The 13,045-nt window shown below is 34.3% G+C and overlaps 1 protein-coding gene and 1 pseudogene across 1 annotated transcript in view; one reads left to right on the forward strand and one right to left on the reverse strand.

Moving 5' to 3' along the window:
- The window catches only part of LOC145256348 (vam6/Vps39-like protein), a 248,094-nt gene that overhangs the window by 37,144 nt on the left and 197,905 nt on the right, over positions 1–13,045 (reverse strand). The window lies entirely within an intron of this gene.
- LOC145256708 (5S ribosomal RNA) lies at positions 552–670 on the forward strand (annotated as a pseudogene).

Here is a 13,045-nt window from a genome sequence, read left to right on the forward strand (position 1 = left end):
CTAGAGAATTAATAATGATCAACAAATGTTTTACACTACCAGGTTTTATTGTCAACGAAATCTGAAATCGCCTATTTTTTAATTCGATCAATTGATTGCGATCTTTATTTGGGAACCCATCACAGTGCACCGGGAGGAAGCTTCACATTCCTCCACGCACTGACAGTCTATAATACATTGCACTGTAGAGAACTTACTGCTGATCTTATAAAATTATTTTCATATATAATGGCTACAATCACAGTTTAAAATGCAAAAAGTGGAATGAGCAGGCAGACTAAATAAAATATAATTTTGAAATATATATTGTAGGCAGCACGGTGAGTAAAGTGGACACATTATTTGTAGACTTCAATTTAGGAGGTGTGCTATACCCCAAAACACTTAAAACAATTAAATAATAAAAGGTTTAGAGAAAAGAATTGTTCTATATACAATTTAAAGTGACAAAATTTTCATCAGTATTTGAAACAATGAGTCTGAATGATATATATGTGGGCTAAATGCCAAGACAAATGAACATATTATAATTATCATATATATATTCGAGACAATACAACATAATCACGTTTGAAACACCGGTTCCCATTAGACCACCAAAGTTAAGCAATGTTGAGCCTGGTTAGTACTAACATGGGTGACAATTTTGGAATATCAGGTGCTGTATATGTCTGAATTATGAATGTGAGAGTTTTTAACTGTAATCATGTTTTTAGTTAGGAAGAGTTGCCCCCCCCCCTTCGCTGATGTTAAGTAACTGAGTTATCTCGCTTTGGACTGTATATAAAACAAATGCATGACGCGCGCTCTCTCTCTCTTCATTTTTAATCATGTAAATAAACAGACGTGTCTTTCTCCATCTGTGTGTGTATGTGTGTGTAGTATCTGTGTTATGTTGTGGTGGGCAATGTACAAGGTCAGAACGATTATTATAGATTTGTTTAACTGCTATGTAGAAAAAGATATGCAGAGAGAATGTTTTGAAAGAAAAGAATGTTTAACTAAAATATTTATGCTTAAAATCTAATAGAGGATTTTGACTTCGATTTATAAACAATAAAATATTAGAGAGATATTTATGTAATAAAATAGATTTAGGAATTCAATTTTATAAACAATAAATAATGAAATTGACCTGGTAACAAAGAAAGAGTAAGTTTTCATATCTAGATATACAAGTAAGAGGCAGAACGAGGGAGCCATTCACGAGAGGAGGTCGACTTATCAAATGACAATTGTGTGCTTATGTGTCATGCTTGTTGAACTCATCAAACCCGTGTCGCGAAATCGTAAGGGGTTACTATTTGGGATCAAATATGCAGGGATATTGTGTCAGGAGTTGGGCAGTGAGATGTCTGTTCACATTACATTTGAACTTCTGCATGTCAGTACAGTCAGAGAAGCAGTGGCCTGGAAGGGAATTTTAAAAGCTTGGTTCAATCAACATCAAGCCACAGCAATTTTTCAAGGAGATCGAAAGCATTATTTCCTTTAAGCAACGATTGAATACTTTTGGTAAAAATAGGAGAACGCAAATTCTGAAGCTCAACGATAAGATCAGTGCGTTTGTAGCAACAAGATTCTTTGATAACATCTCAAAAATGTGGATATCGCTTAGAGAGAAATTGTGGAAGTAGATGACCTTGATCGCAAAGTTCATATCTCTTCAGTACCTTGTTTGTTGTTCTCCAGAACTCGTGAGAACTAAATGTTTACACAGCAAAATTATTTCACAGATGCATCATGGGATATCTTTCTGTTTCCTATAATTCATTTGCAGTAGTTAAGGCAGTTCTAAAGAGTGTATTCATATTTTTGTGGACTGTTATCCTCCTCTTCATAATTGTTGTTGTTTCACCACATTTCGGCCAACTCATCCTTTGGCCTTCTTCAGGTGGTTAACTGCAACGCGATGTGAATGCTGAGTCTTGTAAGTGTATCCCCAGGAAGGCAGTAATTCCTGGGGATGCACTTACAAGACTCAGCATTCATATCACAGCGCAGTTAACCACCTGAAGAAGGCCAAAGGATGAGTTGGCCGAAACATGCTGAAACAACAACAATTATGAAGAGGCAGATAACAGTCCATCAAAATATGAATACACAAATTATGAATCTCAAAAGTTTCCAAAAAATCTAATTTATAAAACATGCTACGTATGTCTGTCCATCTCCATGTTTTCAAACTCTATCTCTTCCGAAACTAAAAGTTACAGAGCAGTGCTAAGGACTTCAAATGATTGGATTCTTTATGGACCATTCTTTTATGGCTCTTTTGCGATTAAAATAGTTTTTAAGGGATCAAAACGGGGGTCAAAATTGAAAAAAATCGTTATACATTTTGTACATTTATTTTAGTTTATTTTTAATCAATTCATATGCATGTCATGTTGATACAGTAGTAACGTCACCAGCTTTGAATGCTACAGTTTTGCTTTCGATTCTAGCTGATAGCATCCAAATACTTTTTTTTTTTTTAACTTTTGAAATCACGACTCTATAATAATATATATGAAATCTGGACAAATGAAAATATCATATTTAAGCATATTTTACGACTGGGCAAAGCCGCCCCGACCCCACCCCGCTAGTAAAATCTATAATTCTAAAGAGGTTTCTAATTCAAAGCATCTGTTGATAGTAATTGCTGCATATTTATTCATCACTTTTTTCTCAAGTCCATTTTCATCAATTCCTCCTGTAATTTTCCTTGACCTCCCCCCCACTTTGAACTGACCCTGCTACCTCTACTGCTCTACATCTTTTTTAAACCAAAAACTTTCATCCATTCATTCCTCAGAGGTCATCAGATCTAAGCCTGTCTTTAAGACTCACATTACATGTTCATTTTATCATTTTCATATCATTTTTCTCCATGCAACACGTCTTCAACTCTCACTTGTTAGGTTTCACTTCCATGCATGACCACACTGCATACACATGGCTGATAAACACAATGCTTGGTCAACAATGATAACACCCTATTGGTTAGTACTCCATCTAGTTCTAACTTCCATAATCATTAACACCAACTCCCTTCAGGCAAAGATTCTAAGGTGATCGGTCATCTCCCTCTCAGTATAGACCTATAAGTCTGTGCATCATGAGTAAGTTGCTGGAATCTGTGTTAAATAGAGAAATAGTCAACCATCTCAGTAAAAATAAACTTAGTGACATACAATATGGTTTCCGTTCTGCTAGATTTACATCAGATGTGCTTACAGTTATATCCCATAGGATTAGCGAATCTCTTGACGGAGACTTCCTTTCTAAAGCAGTTGCTCTGGACATATCAAAGGCCTTTGATAGAGTATGGCATAAAGGTCTACTATACAAGATCTCCAGTTATGGTATAGCTGGAAATGCCTTCTCAATTATTAAATCATTTCTGATAGGTTCATAAGAGTAGTGGTTGATGGGCAGAAATCAGAAGATCACAGTATTAATGCTGGAATCCCTAAGGGTTCCATCCTGGGCCCAACTCTCTTCCTAATATACATAAACGATCCTCCAAATCACATCCTTAGATTATTCATAGACATATATGCTGACGACACTACCATCTATGGCAGTACATCAAAGATTGTAAACAACCAAGTTCTCTCTGATTCTCTCTCTTCTAATCTTGAGCATGTGGTACAATGGGGAAAGAGGTGGCTTATTACTTTTAATGCATCTAAAACTAAGCTTTTGTCTTTACATCATCAATGCTCTGATTCCCATCTGGCATCAATTGAAATGAATGGCTCTTGTCTTGGGGAGGCTCCATGTTTTGACAAGCTCCTGGGCTTGACCATTACTCCTGATATGAAATGGAACACGTACATCAAATCCGTTGCCAAGGTCGCTGAAAAAATTACGGGATCCTTCTATCGATCCAGTAGATATCTACCTGCTGATGCAATTCTCTACTTATATAAGAGCCAGGTACGTCCAAGGATGAAGTACTGTTGCCACATCTGGGCAGGAGTTGCTAGAAAGACTTATCCTGCCTTGACGGAGTTCAAAATAGATCTCATAGCCTAGTGGGGGATGCCCTTTTCTCTTCCCTGCAACCTCTCTCCCACAGAAGAGTCATTGCGAGCTTATCTCTGCTTTATCGTTATTTTCATGGCAAGTGCTCATCTGAGCTCCAATCTATGATCCCACATCACCAAACTTTCACGAGAAACACTAGTCTAGCTGAAAACACTATCAATAATATCCCCCACTCTTTTTCTATGCCTAAATCTAAACGTAAATTCCATGAACAAAGCTTTTTTACTTAGAACTGCACACCTGTGGGACTCTGTTCCATTTGCCTGCTTTCTGGCTGACTACAATATGGTCGTCTTCAAGTCCAACGTAAACAAGTTCTTGATGAGCCGTTCCCCTTAAGTAATCCAATTTAACAAATTTTCACTACTAACATTTACTACGTCACTGTCCCATTGATCAATGTACACTTATTAATCTTATCCTCGAGTAGCCTCTGGGCCTTGATATGTAGGGACTCCTTTGTAAAAAAAAAAAAAAAAAAAAAAAAAAAAGTTGACAACAAACAAAAATAAAAATAGCTCCAGCAGAGATGAATGAAAAATAAATGATGTTGCATGGTTAACAGCACAAAAATAGAGGATGGGGGTGTACAACAAATAACTGTTACCAAACGCAATAAATTTATTTTTCTACCTATCTGCATAGTTTTAATCTTTTGAAACTGTTTAATTCCAATATAAAACTTTGTCGATATCTTATTTTTGAATACACTCAAAATCCGATAAGGCCGACCAATCTCTTATTGTCCTTAGTGTTTCATTTCTTAAAAAATAGTTAACATAAAAAAGAAAAAAATTACTTGAATATTGGTTGGATAGCGACCATCTTCGAACACAAAATCCTCATCTTTGATTATATATTGCAGATAATTCTTACAATAAACGTTACAAACAAAAGATACCAAAAAAATTGCACAACGAATATAGCACAAGGCCAAACCAAGTGGGGCGAGATAGGAGTTGTGAGTCGTCATTTTGGTCTATTCTCTTAAACCAGTTCCAAATCATTGCATTCGCACTATGGGTAATTCTACTAAACATTATCCTTGGGTTGTGACGTTTTTTGTTTTTTTTATTTACAAAAGTATATATATATATATATATACTAGCATGGGTGCCCGGCGTTGCCCGGGTGTTTGGAGGTGTATGCTGAGCAAAAAAAAAGGGGGTAATTTTTTAAACTTTGACCCCTATTATGACCCCTGAAAATTTATTGTTTTGGGCTCAAATCAAGTTATTAAGTTAGATCCATGTCCACGGAAGCTATATCTAAAATTTAAAGTGTGTAGACCCAAAATTGTCGGAGAAGTTTGGTAGAGTTCTCAAAGCTCAAATCGTTGAACTTTGACCCCTTAATCGCCAAATTTCTGGCTAAAAACCGATCACATAGATTTTTCCAAATCTCAGTACCCTGTATATCAAATTTCGAGTCTGTAGACTAAAAATTGACAGAGTTATTTCGTAGGGAAATGTACACAGACACACACACACACACACACACACACATGTTCACTTTTATAGATATATAGATTTAAAATTTGAGTCTGACAGAATGACAAAATTATATTGCAAACCGATATATTAAACAAACGAACTTCAAAGAGACAAATGAACACATAAGTAAAAACAATTTGTATTAAAAAACATTTATTATTCCACGTCTTTTTTTTACAGACCTGACGACTGAGGTTCGCTTTTAATAAAAATTGTTTTTTATAGTCTTAATTTTGACTTCCTTTTTCATAAAAAACTATTAAAAAAATCAAGAAAGAAAAGAAATTTAATTTTATTTTTTCATTAATTTCTTTCTGTGCAAAGCAATTCTTTCAAACTTACTCTGTTTCCAAAATGTTTTTATTTTATTCCCCTCCCCCTTCATTCATTTTCCTCCGCATCCTGGCAAGATTACTGTACACATAGATTCGAAAAAATAGTCAAAAACAAATATATAAATAAATGTTATCAAAGGCAAGATAAGTTACTTTTCTACCTAACTGGATATCTTTTTTATGTTTTTATTCAATGTAATATATTTATTCAGCTCGAAAAACATACAGTGTTTACCGATGTGTTGGAAAATTCAAGATGGCGTCTCACACCCTCATTAACACCGTAAGTTTGGGAAAAGGTGTTATAAATAAAAAACTATACAAAATACTATTAAAAACCCGCCGAATATATGTCAACCTATGTCACGGTAACATATATTGAGCGAGTTTTTAACAGTATTTTAACAGGGCACATCGTAAAAACTGACCCATTAATTTTCCTGAAGTAAAAACTATATAGTTTTTAAACTTTTAAAACTGTACATTATAAAAAGAAAACTGTTCGAGTGATTTTTTTTTTTTTTTTACATGGGTGTCACCACTTATCAAGGCCCAGAGGCCACTCAAGGATAAGGGTTAATAGGTATACATTAGTCATTATGATTTTAGCATAGTAAACAGTGGGAATTTTGTAACTTGGATTACTTGAAAAAGAAAACTGTTCGAATGATTGAAAATGAAAACAAAATAACAATGTAAATATATTGATAAGAAAAAAACAAAAACAAACGAAGTTTCCGTTTCAGGAACCCGAGTTTAATTTTATGTCGTAATCATTCAACTCGTTAGCGATTTTATTCAGCGATTAGGGATAACCATACGACATATCTAATTACCAAAGCGATTTTTTTTTAATTTTTTTTTTTTTATTAAAACTAAACCTGTTTAGTTTTAATGAACCAATTTTTTTAAAGCCAACACTTTAGTTATTTTGAGAGCGTGCAACTGCACCCGAAAGGTTGATTAGGAAACTCCAAATCCTTTTATGACTCGGAAAAAAAAGGGCTTTTTATCGGCTTAAATGATAAACTAATGTTAAATATTAGTATTTGCCATCGATTCTGAAATAAAATGAAATCCTGACATTGTGATCATTTTTGCAGGTGTTATGTGCCAAATATTGAAATAAGAATGTTTAAATTCAATTATTGTAATTTAAGTCTTTAATTTTAAAGTCGATTTTATTTATAAAATATCTTTTTAGAAATCAATCTCAAAAACAATCTGAACAATAAATCTCTTTTGTTATGGCTAAGTTTTTGTCAAGGGTAGAAATTATAATAGACAAGTATTCATCCATGATGACATTTTACCGATTTCCTGGTTTACAGGTATTCTTGCTAAATTTCTTCGAAAGAATTGACATAAACAATACTTCAACTAAATACGTATATTTCATGCAATAATGACTTTTATTTCTTCTGACTTTTCCTAAACTAAACATAAAACATCGGTTAGGGTTAGTTTAACATTCTGTAAAAGTACCTTCCGTTTTTTTTTTTGTTTGTTTTTTTTTGTACTTCTGCAGAGAAGGTAAAAAACCGATAAAAACTGGATATATTTTTCGTGTTTTTATTCAATTTAACATGTTTATTCAGCTCGAAAAGAATACAGTGTTTACCGATGTGTTGGAAAATTCAAGATGGCGTCTCACACATTCTTTAACACCGTAAGTTTTGGAAAAGGTGTTATAAATAAAAAACTATACAAAATACTATTAAAAACCCGCCGAATATATGTCAACCTATGTCACGGTAACATATATTGAGCGAGTTTTTAACAGTATTTTAACCGGTTTTTTATTTATTACACCTTTTTCCAAACTTACCGTGTTAAAGAGAGAATCGGCCGCCATCTTGAATTTTCCAATACATCGGTAAACACTGTATGCCTTTCGAGCTGAATAAACATGTTAAATTGAATAAAAACACGAAAAATTTGCCTTTGATAACATTTATTTGTTATATATTTGTTTTTTGGCAACTTATTCGAATCTATGTGTACAGTAATACAAACACGAAATGAATTTAAGACCACGAGTGAAATGAGAAAAAGAAGTCAGCGGGTTTGGTTGCCATAACAACGTGACGGTAGTGAACGTGCGCGTGTGCGCGTATTTCGTGTAGTTTAGTTTCGTATAATAGTTTCGTATTTTTTTAATTTGTAAATAACAAGTTATTAAAAAATTAAACCCTTTCAAGATGGACAATAAATAAAGCCATAATATTTTATGGTAAAGGTAAGAGCGTAGAAACGATTGTTTTTTAGGAGATGTGATTATTGGATTAACCAATCAGAAATCGTCTGTGGCACACACACATCTCTGTTTTTATAGATATATAGAAGATAGATATAGATATAGATAGATAGAAGATAGAAGATAGATTAAATGTTAAATAGATTTTGTAAATAGTACAGTTGAAATGATTAGAATATTTCCAATATGTAATAAGGTCGAGGTAATTAGTTAAAGAGATTTAATATAATGTGATATGCAAATGATCATAAGTCATTCGATATGGGGGTGGTTTGTAGAATAGTATATAAAGAAATTAGGCAAAGATTCTTATGTCTCCTATAACAGAAACATCCTAAAATGGGTTCTAATGTTTCTCTACCAGGAGAGATCTACCCTCTTACCTCCTTTATATTTCGTTGATGGTGGAGAGCTGTACACACAGACAGAAACACACGAACCCTATTACTTTATAAAAATATAGATATATATACATACATACACACACAATTTCGATTCCATCATTTGGACTAAAATCATTTCTACTAAAAAATTAGTATTAAGAGAAAAACAATAAAATGCTAGGTGGTTAGTATGACCCTCTTAAATCGATCTGGATATAAATGAGCTGCTCACTGTTTTCCGGGGGTCTTTCCACTGTCAAAAACAAGCAAGTCACTTCCTGGATGGGATAGGCATTGTCGGGGGGGGGGGTAAAAAGAATGGGGGCTCCAGAGCAAGAGGGGTATCTTCTGAGATAGTTTTCAGGTGGATATAGAGACAAAACAAATATGGGGAGGGGGGAATCTGTGTGTGTTTGGCTAAGTGAAAGTGATAATAACAAATTCAGAGATAATAAACCTTACAAATCGGTTTCAGTACTTTACAACTATGCAGGTCGGTGTAATTTTTTTTCTTTTTTTTCTTTTTTGCATTTAGTACAAGTTATTTGTTGCAGAGTTTGTTTTCAATCTCTTGGTTGTTAATTAGACCATGTGATTGCCAAGCAGTGTAATATATGCAGGTCCAACTTATTATTTAAGGAAACATAATATCTTCTTCTTTTGGGGTGGGCGTGGGGGAGTGAAAAGTGAGACGACAATTACGACAACAAGAAAGAGAGGCAAAGTTGATTCTATGAAATATCCACGAAAGATCCCATGTGTAAGTTGATTCAAGACTAGAAAAAAAAAAAACAGAAGTGTGTAAATATTGGCGCGTTTGGTGAAATTCTATAAATCCCAAATGGTTCGAGAGAGGCAAGGAATGGATTGATTCCAAGCATATATCTCGGTCACATGATGCGCGCATGTGCGCAGCTGGCAGTGCAAGATGAATTTATCAATCCATACGAGCATGTTCACATGTTTCAGCCTCGTTTTGATTCGTTTTAAACTAACATGTTTTAACCGAAATTAAATACTTTGAAAACTTTAAAATCTTTGATGCAATCTTCAATGTGCAATAAAATGCTGATAATGTTGTCATGTTCCAATATTAGACGTTTTAGATGGATTTTTAAGATGATGTGGAATTAATAAATAATATAAATAAAAGATGAATGATGAGGAGAATGGGCAAGGGAAGATGGCAATAAAGGAGAGAGGAGAAGAGGGCAGATATGAGAAAGAAAGGTGGAGAGATGAGAAAATAGAAGAGAGAGAAAGGGCGGAAGAGATGAGAGACTAAAAGAAAGGGGAAAGTGGGAGAGCGGAAAAAGAAGGAGTGGGAGGAAAAGAAGGAGAGGGAGAAAAGTGGGGAGAGAAAAACAGAGAGATAGGGAAGCTGAGAAGAGAGGAGAAATGAGATGAAATGGAGGGTTGGTGAGAGATGAGAGAGGGGAGGAAGAGACAGGAGATGAAAGAGGGGAGGAAGAGACAGGAGATGAAAGAGGGGAGGAAGTATGACAAGCAGAAGATGAGGAAGACAAAATCTAACAGTACATCACGCGATGTTCTGAAATTCTTTAACTTAGTGAAAACTGTATATTTAATTAGCTGCCCCTATCCGGCATTGTCGAAGAGTTTTTGGTTAATTGAAAAAAAATTTTAAGAGAAGGGTTCAATTGTAAGATTAGAATTTTTAGATTAGTAGATTTAGAACAGTTTAGATAACAAGTTCTGTTTGTAGGTGACAACCAAGTATGGAATGCAGTGATAAAAAAAGACTTTAGAGAAAGAGGGATAAATCAAGACCTATCCAGAGATAGGTTAGTTTGGAAATCAATTTCTTAAAACCACCAAACACATGCCAACTTATAAAACAGACGTTAAACCAAATACGCTAATGATGCTTCTATATATTCATGAGCAATCATGCATTTTCCATTTTGCTAAGAAATAATTTCTAAATGTTACAATTATCTCCCTTGTTTTTATCCGAGTCTATTCTGAACAATTACCAACATTTTTCCCCCCCATTAATATTAATACTGTTTGTTTAACTGTAAAAATTCCTAACCTTGAATTAGTATTCTTGAAGTATTATGTCCACCTCTCAAGTAGACAGACACCGAAACTCCACTCTCTAAAAATTATAAATTAGCGGTTGTAGAAAGTGTAAAACCAATGTTGTCATCCCTTCCCATCCCTGGTCTGACATATTTTGATTAACCCATGCAACATGATGACAAACAAATAAAAGAATACAATCATGCCGCTCATTATCGATTTTTTTTGTGCCACGTCTACAACCGAGTTGATGATCCATCCGTTGAAAAGAAGCAGTCAGACCCGTGTCCAGCCAACGTAGCCATTGTGGCTTTGCTCTAGTTATTGTGGATAATGTAGAGGTCAGATTTCAGCCATCACTGACCACAGTCCAGGCAGGGCAAAAGTAGAAATAATTAATTAAAAACCTTTCCTTCCCATTGATTTTTTGTCCATTTATCGTTGATCTTCTTTTATTTTATTTTTTGTTTGTTTCATATAATATTTGTTTTTGTCTTTTTTTCATATAATATTTTTTTTGTTTTTGTTTTTTTTTTTCATATAATATTTTTGGGTTAACAAATACCAAAATGTTAATGTATATCTTCTTTTAGTGTTATATAAAGGGCAGTTGTCTGTGAGTTTGTTTATTTGTATGTTTAAATACAACTAAAAGACTACAAAATAAAAACCTATATTATATTCTTTATCAGCATTGCGCTGGATGGATAATAGCTAAACTTTAGAAAAAAATATTCATTCTTTGACCCTGAACTAACACAGAACAAATCAGAAAAAGTTGGCTTTCCAGACATTTTATGCACTAATTAAAGGGAAGCAACTGAGTTTTGAACAAAGAGTTACTTCCTTTATGCTGACTAATTCCTTGGGAAATCTACATAAAGGAAAATTGAGTGTGTGTTCAAAGCAAGTAAGGATTTAGGCGGAGGAGAAAGAGATAATAATAGAAATATGTTACACTTTTGTCACGGGCAACACCGGGTAGCTCTGCTAGTCTATATATATAAAAGACAAAATGTGTGTGTGTGTGTGTGCATTTTTTGTGTATGTCAGGCAAAGGCTTTTTTCAGGCTGGTTCTTGGGTTGGTCGCTCATTCTTATAACTTTTTATATGCTACAGAGATGATAATATCTAAGATTTATGAAACAACTCATTTGGGCAATTTTCGCCATATTTATTGGCCCATGTGTGTGTCTTTGGCTTTTCAGTATAAAAAAGCGAAACTGTGAAAACGAATTTGTGTTTAGAAAGCAAATGAGGTTTGATAAATGCTGGGGTAAAAAAAAAAAACCCGTCATATCAGATAATTGCTATTCATTTAGCGGGGGAAACAAACAAATACACAGAAACTGACTTGCAGCGCCAAACTAAAGTCGCGTGATGTTTGACCTTATTAAATTCTTGTATCTGTCAATTTCACTTTATAAACATTAAATTAAGACAGTTTTCACTTCTTCTCCCCTCATGGCCGATCGGGTTAGGTGTCAGGGTTTTTCTCCTTTTCTTTTCCACCTTTGCGTCAAGACTTCAGGTTTACATCTCCAAACGCCAGGTTTTTTGTTTTTGATGTACCCCCCCCCCCAAAACACACACCTACAAACACCCGGGCAACACCAGGCACCCCCACTAGTCTAATATATAAAAGGTAAAATGTATGTGTGTGTGTTTGTATGTCTTGCAGAAACTTTTGACAGAGGCAATAGATTTTCATGAGATAGGTATCATTTTAAAGCTCGACTCTTCGGATGACAAATATCGAAAAATTGGCCAAAAACATTCATTTCTTCACTCTTAACTGGGCAGTTTTATACAAGGAGGGGTCGTTTTTTTTGTTTTTTTTGCATCGCCATTTTTGCAAGTCATCGTATCGGTTGGATTGACTACGCTTAATTTCAACGTTCCGAACTTCCAGTCGGATGATGGAAACATCGGCAAAGACATCATTTTTTTTTTTCCTTTCCTCCTTCGCGCTACAGGTTCGAATCTGTCTGCCTACTACCACTTTTTAAAAAAAAATTTTTAACACCTTTGCCTACTGTTGTTTTCATTCCTCACCTCCGTCGCTACTACCACCTTTTTTTTTATGGGGTTAAGATGAAAAGTGTTATGGATGAAAAAAATCTATATCTTCTATTATATTTTTTATTGTAATTGTATGTGTGCATGTCCAGTTAAAAGTTTTTAAAAAAAAACTACAAAACAAAGACCTTCAATGTTGATATACTCTTGGTCAGCATTGCCTCGGATGAACAAAATTTAAAATGAATTTTTTTTCAAACAATATTTAAAATAAATTTTTTTTTAAACTTCGAGGGGTCAACTGGAGTAGATTTCGTCAGAGACACGGTCGATTTTTTTAGCCATTGTATGTACTAGTTCCTCAAGAAAGAAGAATCGTATGTCTAAGAAGGAATGGGTTGATTAAACAGAGGTTATTGGGGAAATGGAGTGGAGAAAGAGAGAGGAAGAGAGGTAGATGTTTTAATAGAAAT

This window comes from Euprymna scolopes, chromosome 32 (assembly GCF_053919585.1).
Source record: "Euprymna scolopes isolate OS-2025 chromosome 32, ASM5391958v1, whole genome shotgun sequence".
Lineage (NCBI taxonomy): Eukaryota > Metazoa > Mollusca > Cephalopoda > Sepiida > Sepiolidae > Euprymna > Euprymna scolopes.